Below are 8,076 nucleotides of genomic sequence, written 5' to 3'. Positions count from 1 at the left end.
GGCCGTGCATGGACGTGTTTCCCTTCTTGGTCCTTTGGTGATCGGGGTTTGCAGCAGCCCGACGCCTGTGCTCAACCTTGGACCCGGGGCGAGGGACCCCGACGGCACACCACAACCACAACGGGCTTGCTAGTGTGCCTAGGGGATGGCAAGGCATCGTGCATCTTGCTGGCATTGCGCCCAGCAAGCCTTTGGGCAACTCGAGTTTTGGCAGCACGACACCCCTCCCCCCTATTGATGGTGTTTTTGCGGAAAACGAATTTTCCAACACACAAATCCAACCGGCAAGTGTACCGGGTCGCATCAAGTAGTAATAACTCACTTAGAGTGAGGTCGATCCCACAGGGATTGATGGATCAAGCAATTTTAGTGGGTGATTAGTTTAGTCAAGCTAACATTGAAGTGAATTTGGATGAAGTGTAGCCAACAGAAAGTAAATTGCAAGGAAATTAAAAGATGCAGAAAATAAAATTGCAGGAAACTTAAATAACAAAAAAAGTAAAAGAGCTGAAACTTAAATTGCAAGAATTGTAAATTGCATCAAATGTAAAGGGGGCTGGGGTGCTAGCAATTAAATAAAAGCAGTAGATCCAAGCTTAGAACAATTGCAAGGAAATTAAATTGCAGGAAAAGTAAATTCAAGGTCACAGTAGCTTAAATGTAAATTGCAGAAGAACACAAGTGCAGGAAATTAAATTGGGAGCAATGAGATGCAACAAAGAGACATAGATCATTTTTCAAGTCTCAAAGTGAAACTAACAATTTCAATGAAACAGTAAAAACAGAAGGAAAGCCAAGAGCTCAATTGCTCACTTGACCAAAACAGAAACAAAATTCAACTCAATTGTGAAACTCAGAAAAGAAATTCAAGATCTCAGGGAATCAATGAGACTAGAGAACAAGTCTAGATCTCAAGCCCTTCCTTGATCAATTCAGAGAACAATTTGCAGAAGAAAGAAGAAAAATGAATTGCAGAATTAAAGAGAAGATGAAGCAGTATGTGAATTTCAATTATGCAGAAAAAGTAAACAAGAGATCTCAAGGTGAGATTGAAACAGAATTTCTTCAATTCTCTACCCAAGATTTAAAGCAGAAAGGAAAACTTAATGGAGAGAGCTCTCAAATCCTAATATTCCCTAGTGGGTCTCGCCTCTTTCTAATGGAGCTCCCCTACAAAGATGAAAATGATGCCTTTATATAGGCTTTACAAAGTGAAAAATGAAAATGAAATTAAAACAACTTAAAAATAAAAATCCTAATTTAATTGATCCATGTGCCTTTGAGTGATGATGTGGGCTTAGCTTGCTTTGGATTTGAGGAGAAATGGGTTTGGTTGGCCTTGATTCAATTTGGTGAGGAATTGAATTAAATTGAATTTTGGTTGATTTTTGACCCATGACACTCCCAGGAGGCTGCCCTGCCCTTGTGGAGGGCAGGGCAGAAAATTGGTGCATGGTGGTGCATCCGTGGTGCAAGCTGGTGCGGCCTTGGTGCGCCAGATGCTGCCCTGCCCGCGCCAAGGGCAGGGCAGGAAAAGTTGGTGCGCCAGAAATTCCTTGGTGCTGCCAGAATCAGGAATTGGTGCGCCAGAATTGAAAATTGGTGCGCCAGAATTGAGCTTGGTGCATAGGATGCTGCCCTGCCCTCGCGGAGGGCAGGGCAGAAAAATGTGGTGCTGCCAGGATTGAGTTGCGATGCACGCTGGTGCTGCCAGGAGAGAATTGGTGCGCCAGATTTGTGTGTGGTGCGCCAGATTTGTGCACCAACCCAAATGCTGTCCTGCCCTCGCGGAGGGCAGGGCAGTGTTTTCACTTTGATGTCCCAAGTTCGAACCATGGCCGAAACACACGCTACTTAATTTCCTTGGCTTTCTTGGCACCAAAGTAAGGCCTAGTTTCTTGCTTTCTCATGGCCCTTAAAGATGCCTTTCGTTCCTGTCTCAATTGTGCGCCAAATATGGATTGCTATATATCGTTGGAAAGCTCTGAATGTCAGCTTTCCAACGCAACTGGAAGCACATCAATTGGACGTCTGTAGCTCAAGTTATAGCCCTTTGAAGTAGGCATAGTCATGCTGTGTGCGGCCAGATTTTAACTTAGCGAAAATTCTTGCTTCCAACCACACTTTGCATCACGATTCTGCCCTGCCCTTGGCAAGGGCAGGATCGTGTGCGTGCTGGCTGCTTCCTTTCTTGATTTGGTCATGGGCCACGCTTTTAAAAGCGTGGCCTAAGGCTCCAAAGTGTACCCCAACTTCAAAGTGTACCCCAAAGCTCTTTTTTCTCCTTTTTTTGTGCTTCTTTGCTTATTTTTCTTCTTATTTTCTACAAGATATAAAAATTAAAATATCAAGAAATATATCATTTAAGTACAAAAAGCATTCAATATTTAAGCACAAATCATCAATTTCTTGTATGAAAAAGCATAGAAAATGGGTATATGATGACATGTCATCACAACACCAAACTTAAATCTTGCTTGTCCCCAAGCAAGAAAAGAATCATGCAATAAAGATTGACAATCCAAGGTAAGAAGAATAGCAACTCAATGTTCATGGCAAGCTAGTTTTCTATGCATGCTACAATTACAAAAGAGATGTAAATGATTGATGCTTCTATCTAGCTTATTTTATGAAATCTTTTTCTTATAATTCTTCCTTGAAACAAGCTTTTGATTTTTTTTTTCTTTTTTTTTTAGCTTCTCCTTTTGGGTGCTTTGCCCCATGAGTAAATAACAAAGCTACAACTTCTAAATGCTTTGTTTTCAAGTATTACCACTTGATACATAAGCACCACAAGCATTTAATTAGAGGACTTCATTAAGCTCATTTTTTCTTTTCTTTTCTTGACTCTCTAATCATTGATGCTCAGAGCCTTGAGCTTTGAGGGAGTGCTTTTGCACTTGAGCCTAGCCTTGACTTCTAAGTGTTTTGTTTTCAAGCATTTGGCTTGATACATAAACACCACAAGCACTTAGCAAATAAATTGCCATTGGTACTCAGAGCCTTCAGCTTTCTCATTCTTTCCCTTTTTCTTTTCTTGCTTTAATTGTATTTGCTTCTTCAAGGTTTTCATGATTTCAAAAGATTTCACAAAATGTACTAGATGAAAAACTTCAATTAAATAAAATCCAATGCAATTGAGCAACAATCAATCATACTAGCTTTCCAATACTTGTATGCACATGCTAAATTCTTCTTTAATTCCTTGTTTGTTTATGATCATGATGCTTTTTTGCTTTTGGATTCACAAAACTCAAGTTGGTAGTCATAATGTCACAACAACATGTTTCAAATCAAATTCAAGCTATGCTTAGTCATACCACACATGCCTAAAGAGAATATAAAGACAATCATGCAATTTAGAGTGCTGGAAATAAATTAGAAGAAAAGGAACTCTACAACCTTGTAGTTCATCTTCATTATTGTTGTCCTTTTTCCTCTATTCTTCCTCTTTCCCTTGCCAACTTAGAGTGCTTGCTCATCCTCAAGCAACAATTAGAACAATGGCTTATGGGGCTAAGATGGATCATGAATGTCTTACACAATGAAATGTTAGTAGCACATGTGTTTTAAGCAAGCAAAAATGAAAAATAACAATCAAGGCACAAGAGACAGCGACATTTGATTGCAAGCATAAGAAGGTGTGCACAATACTTTGCATAAAGAATAAGTGGCACACCAAACTTAGTGTGACACTTTCACTCGGAATTGATGCAAGTATCTAATAGATATTGGAACCAAATTTTGTTGCATAGCAACACCAAACTTAGAATGCAACCATATGTGAATTTATTTGAACTAAAACTAAACAAAAGAAACTGTTATTTGTTGAATACAATCACCAAGTGAAGAATCTATCATGAATAAGGATGTTTTGGTGATGTATTAACAAAAACAGTTAATGAAAGAAGCATTAAAAATAAGTAAATAAATGAAACAAAGAGAAAAACAAAAATTATCCAACTAAGAAGAAGAAAAAGAACACTGCAAAAGGCAATATGATTATGCAGACAAGTGATGTTGCTAGAATGATTTGCATAGAAAATAAGTGGCACACCAAACTTAGAATCTTGGTGTGTCACTTTCATTTTTGATTTGATGCAATCATCCAAAAAGATTGAAAATAATTTGTTGCAAGGCAACACCAAACTTAGAATGTAACCATATGCCCATTTATTGAATTTAAACAAAGTAAAGGACGAAAACAAGGCAGGGAAGAAATTATACCTACGGTTGGGTTACCTCCCAACAAGTGCTCTTTTAGTGTCATTAGCTTGACATGTTGTTCTTCACTTTCTTCCTCTTCTTCCAATTGGTTAAGAGGAATGACTTCAAGGAGGGAGAAGTTTCAGCTTCTGTCCCCTTTCTTGGTTTCCTCTCAGCAAGCTTTCTTTTGAAATTGGCTTGGTTGAGCTTGCTTGCTGACTTAGGGACAGAATTGGTGCTTTTGTTAGTTGCCTTCACTTCTTTGATGTTAAGACATGGTTGCTGTGTGATTTTTGGAGTTTGATCTTCATCCAGAGCCTTTTGAATTGGTGGTTCAATGAGCTTGTCCTTCATGTGCCTCTCTGTTTCCCTTGAGTTTGGACGTTCTTGATTGTCCTCCTCACTAGCTTGTTTTTCCACTTCCTCTTTTACACTCAACATTTGCTTTAATAGCTCTTTCATGGAGGAGGTTTGTTGATCTTCCCAAGCTTTCTTCATCTCCTCTTCATACCTTTCAATCATGGATTCAAGTGTTGAGGTATTTTGGTCCAAGGAAGTTTGTGAGAGTTGTGAGTTGTCATGTGCTCTTGTCATCTCAAGTGCAATTTCATTTTCAACCACCTCGTTCTTCATTGAAAGTTCACTTGATACAGTAGCCTCCTTATCTTGCTCTTCCTCCATTGAAATTTCAATTGATATAGGAACCTCTTCTTCCTCTTCTTCACTCACAGATTGTTCCTCATCCTTAACACTTGGTGATCCTGAATGAATCCTCCTTTGCTCTACATGCCCTTCTGTTTTCTTGAGGAGGAATTCTTGTTCTGTCCAGCATTGTTTTTGTTCTTCCATAATTTGTTCTTGTCTTTCCAATAATTCTCTGGACTTTTGAAGGGGATCCTCAGCTACTAGCTCAAAGGATAAAGGTTGAGAGTAATTTTGTGGTTGGTGAGATGAGTTGTATTGATCTTGGAGGGAATTTTGTGTTGAGGCATAATCAAATGATGAACACTCTTCCAAGTATGCTCTGGCAGCACAATCAAGTGATAATGTTTTTAAATAATTAGAATGTGAATCACTGCATTTCCCTTCCCAGCCATCTTTTGTGTACGTGCCATAATAGTATGAGTCACTTTGTGGCTCTGGGAAATAGTTCATTTCACTTGATTGTTCATACTCCTTCATTCCTTGTTGATACTCCCATTCACCATGAGGATAATGATATGAATCATTTTGTGGTGGTGGTTGGTATCCCTCAAAATTTTCTTGCTCATCTTGGGGTTCTGAAGCAAATCTCCATGGATTGGAGTGCTCAGAATTTGTATCTTCTTGGTGATATTCCCAACCACCATTAGAGATTGGTGATGGTGGGTAATATCCCATAAAATTTGTTTGATCATAAGATGAGTTGAACTTCATTTGAATTTTGTAAAACACAACACCAAGGAAAATTGAAATTACTCATATCAGGGATGAGAATTTCTTAGTGAGGCAAAAACTCAAACACCTTGGTTTCACTTTAAAACAGAGAACAAAAACAAAAAAATGCTTGATCTAGACTTCTCACCCACTTAATCATTGTTGATCTAATCAATCCCCGGCAACGGCGCCAAAAACTTGATGGTGTTTTTGCGGAAAACGAATTTTCCAACACACAAAGCCAACCGGCAAGTGTACCAGGTCGCATCAAGTAGTAATAACTCACTTAGAGTGAGGTCGATCCCACAGGGATTGATGGATCAAGCAATTTTAGTGGGTGATTAGTTTAGTCAAGCTAACATTGAAGTGAATTTGGATGAAGTGTAGCCAACAGAAAGTAAATTGCAAGGAAATTAAAAGATGCAGAAAATAAAATTGCAGGAAACTTAAATAACAAAAAAAGTAAAAGAGCTGAAACTTAAATTGCAAGAATTGTAAATTGCATCAAATGTAAAGGGGGCTGGGGTGCTAGCAATTAAATAAAAGCAGTAGATCCAAGCTTAGAACAATTGCAAGGAAATTAAATTGCAGGAAAAGTAAATTCAAGGTCACAGTAGCTTAAATGTAAATTGCAGAAGAACACAAGTGCAGGAAATTAAATTGGGAACAATGAGATGCAACAAAGAGACATAGATCATTTTTCAAGTCTCAAAGTGAAACTAACAATTTCAATGAAACAGTAAAAACAGAAGGAAAGCCAAGAGCTCAATTGCTCACTTGATCAAAACAGAAACAAAATTCAACTCAATTGTGAAACTCAGAAAAGAAATTCAAGATCTCAGGGAATCAATGAGACTAGAGAACAAGTCTAGATCTCAAGCCCTTCCTTGATCAATTCAGAGAATAATTTGCAGAAGAAAGAAGAAAAATGAATTGCAGAATTAAAGAGAAGATGAAGCAGTATGTGAATTTCAATTATGCAGAAAAAGTAAACAAGAGATCTCAAGGTGAGATTGAAACAGAATTTCTTCAATTCTCTACCCAAGATTTAAAGCAGAAAGGAAAACTTAAAGGAGAGAGCTCTCAAATCCTAATATTCCCTAGTGGGTCTCGCCTCTTTCTAATGGAGCTCCCCTACAAATTTGTGCACCAACCCAAATGCTGCACCAACCCAAATGCTGCACTGCCCTCGCGGAGGGCAGGGCAGTGTTTTCACTTTGATGTCCCAAGTTCGAACCATGGCCGAAACACACGCTACTTAATTTCCTTGGCTTTCTTGGCACCAAAGTAAGGCCTAGTTTCTTGCTTTCTCATGGCCCTTAAAGATGCCTTTCGTTCCTGCCTTAATTGTGCGCCAAATATGGATTGCTATATATCGTTGGAAAGCTCTGAATGTCAGCTTTCCAACGCAACTGGAAGCACATCAATTGGACGTCTGTAGCTCAAGTTATAGCCCTTTGAAGTAGGCATGGTCATGCTGTGTGCGGCCAGATTTTAACTTAGAGAAAATTCTTGCTTCCAACCACACTTTGCATCACGATTCTGCCCTGCCCTTGGCAAGGGCAGGATCGTGTGCGTGCTGGCTGCTTCCTTTCTTGATTTGGTCATGGGTCACGCTTTTAAAAGCGTGGCCTAAGGCTCCAAAGTGTACCCCAACTTCAAAGTGTACCCCAAAACTCTTTTTTCTCCTTTTTTTGTGCTTCTTTGCTTCTTTTTCTTCTTATTTTCTACAAGATATAAAAAATTAAAATATCAAGAAAATATATCATTTAAGTACAAAAAGCATTCAATATTTAAGCACAAATCATCAATTTCTTGTATGAAAAAGCATAGAAAATGGGTATATGATGACATGTCATCACCTATAATAGGCTGCCGAGCCATTACCAAAGTGCCACGGGTAGACATCCTTTTCCGTGAGGAGACATACTCGAGGAAACTGCTCTAGAGGTCGAATTTTGACGCCGTTTTTTGCGACAATCTCTAGAAAAATAAGATCTTTCCATCCACCAAATTTGGTGAATTTACACCGTGTGGATTTTTTTTGCCGATTTTTTTCCCACCCGAAAAGCAGGAAATTCAAAAAAAATGAAAAACGTTGCAAAAGTGAGATTTTTGACCTGGATTTTTTTGTGCAGCCTTTAAATAATATTACCAAGGTTCCCTCAAAATTTCAGGAAAATTGCACGAGCCAATTGTGAGATATGAAAATTTGGCCCCTCCGTTGCAACGGCCGTGCACCGGCCGGTGCCTCCGTTGCAACGCTCCCAGCCAACGATGCACCAAACCCAGCCTCCGTTGCAACGCTAGCAGCCAACGATGCATCGCGCCCAGCATGCGTTGCAACGCGCCCACCGTCCGTTGCAAGCCACCCTGCCTCCGTTGCAACGGCCGCGGCCAACGTTGCATGCCGCCCTGCCTCCGTTGCAACGACCCCGGCCAACGTTGCACCGC

The sequence above is a fragment of the Arachis stenosperma genome, chromosome 10 (assembly GCF_014773155.1).
Source record: "Arachis stenosperma cultivar V10309 chromosome 10, arast.V10309.gnm1.PFL2, whole genome shotgun sequence".
Lineage (NCBI taxonomy): Eukaryota > Viridiplantae > Streptophyta > Magnoliopsida > Fabales > Fabaceae > Arachis > Arachis stenosperma.
The sequence above is the reverse complement of the archived record's forward strand: the minus strand, read 5'-3'. Positions refer to the sequence as shown.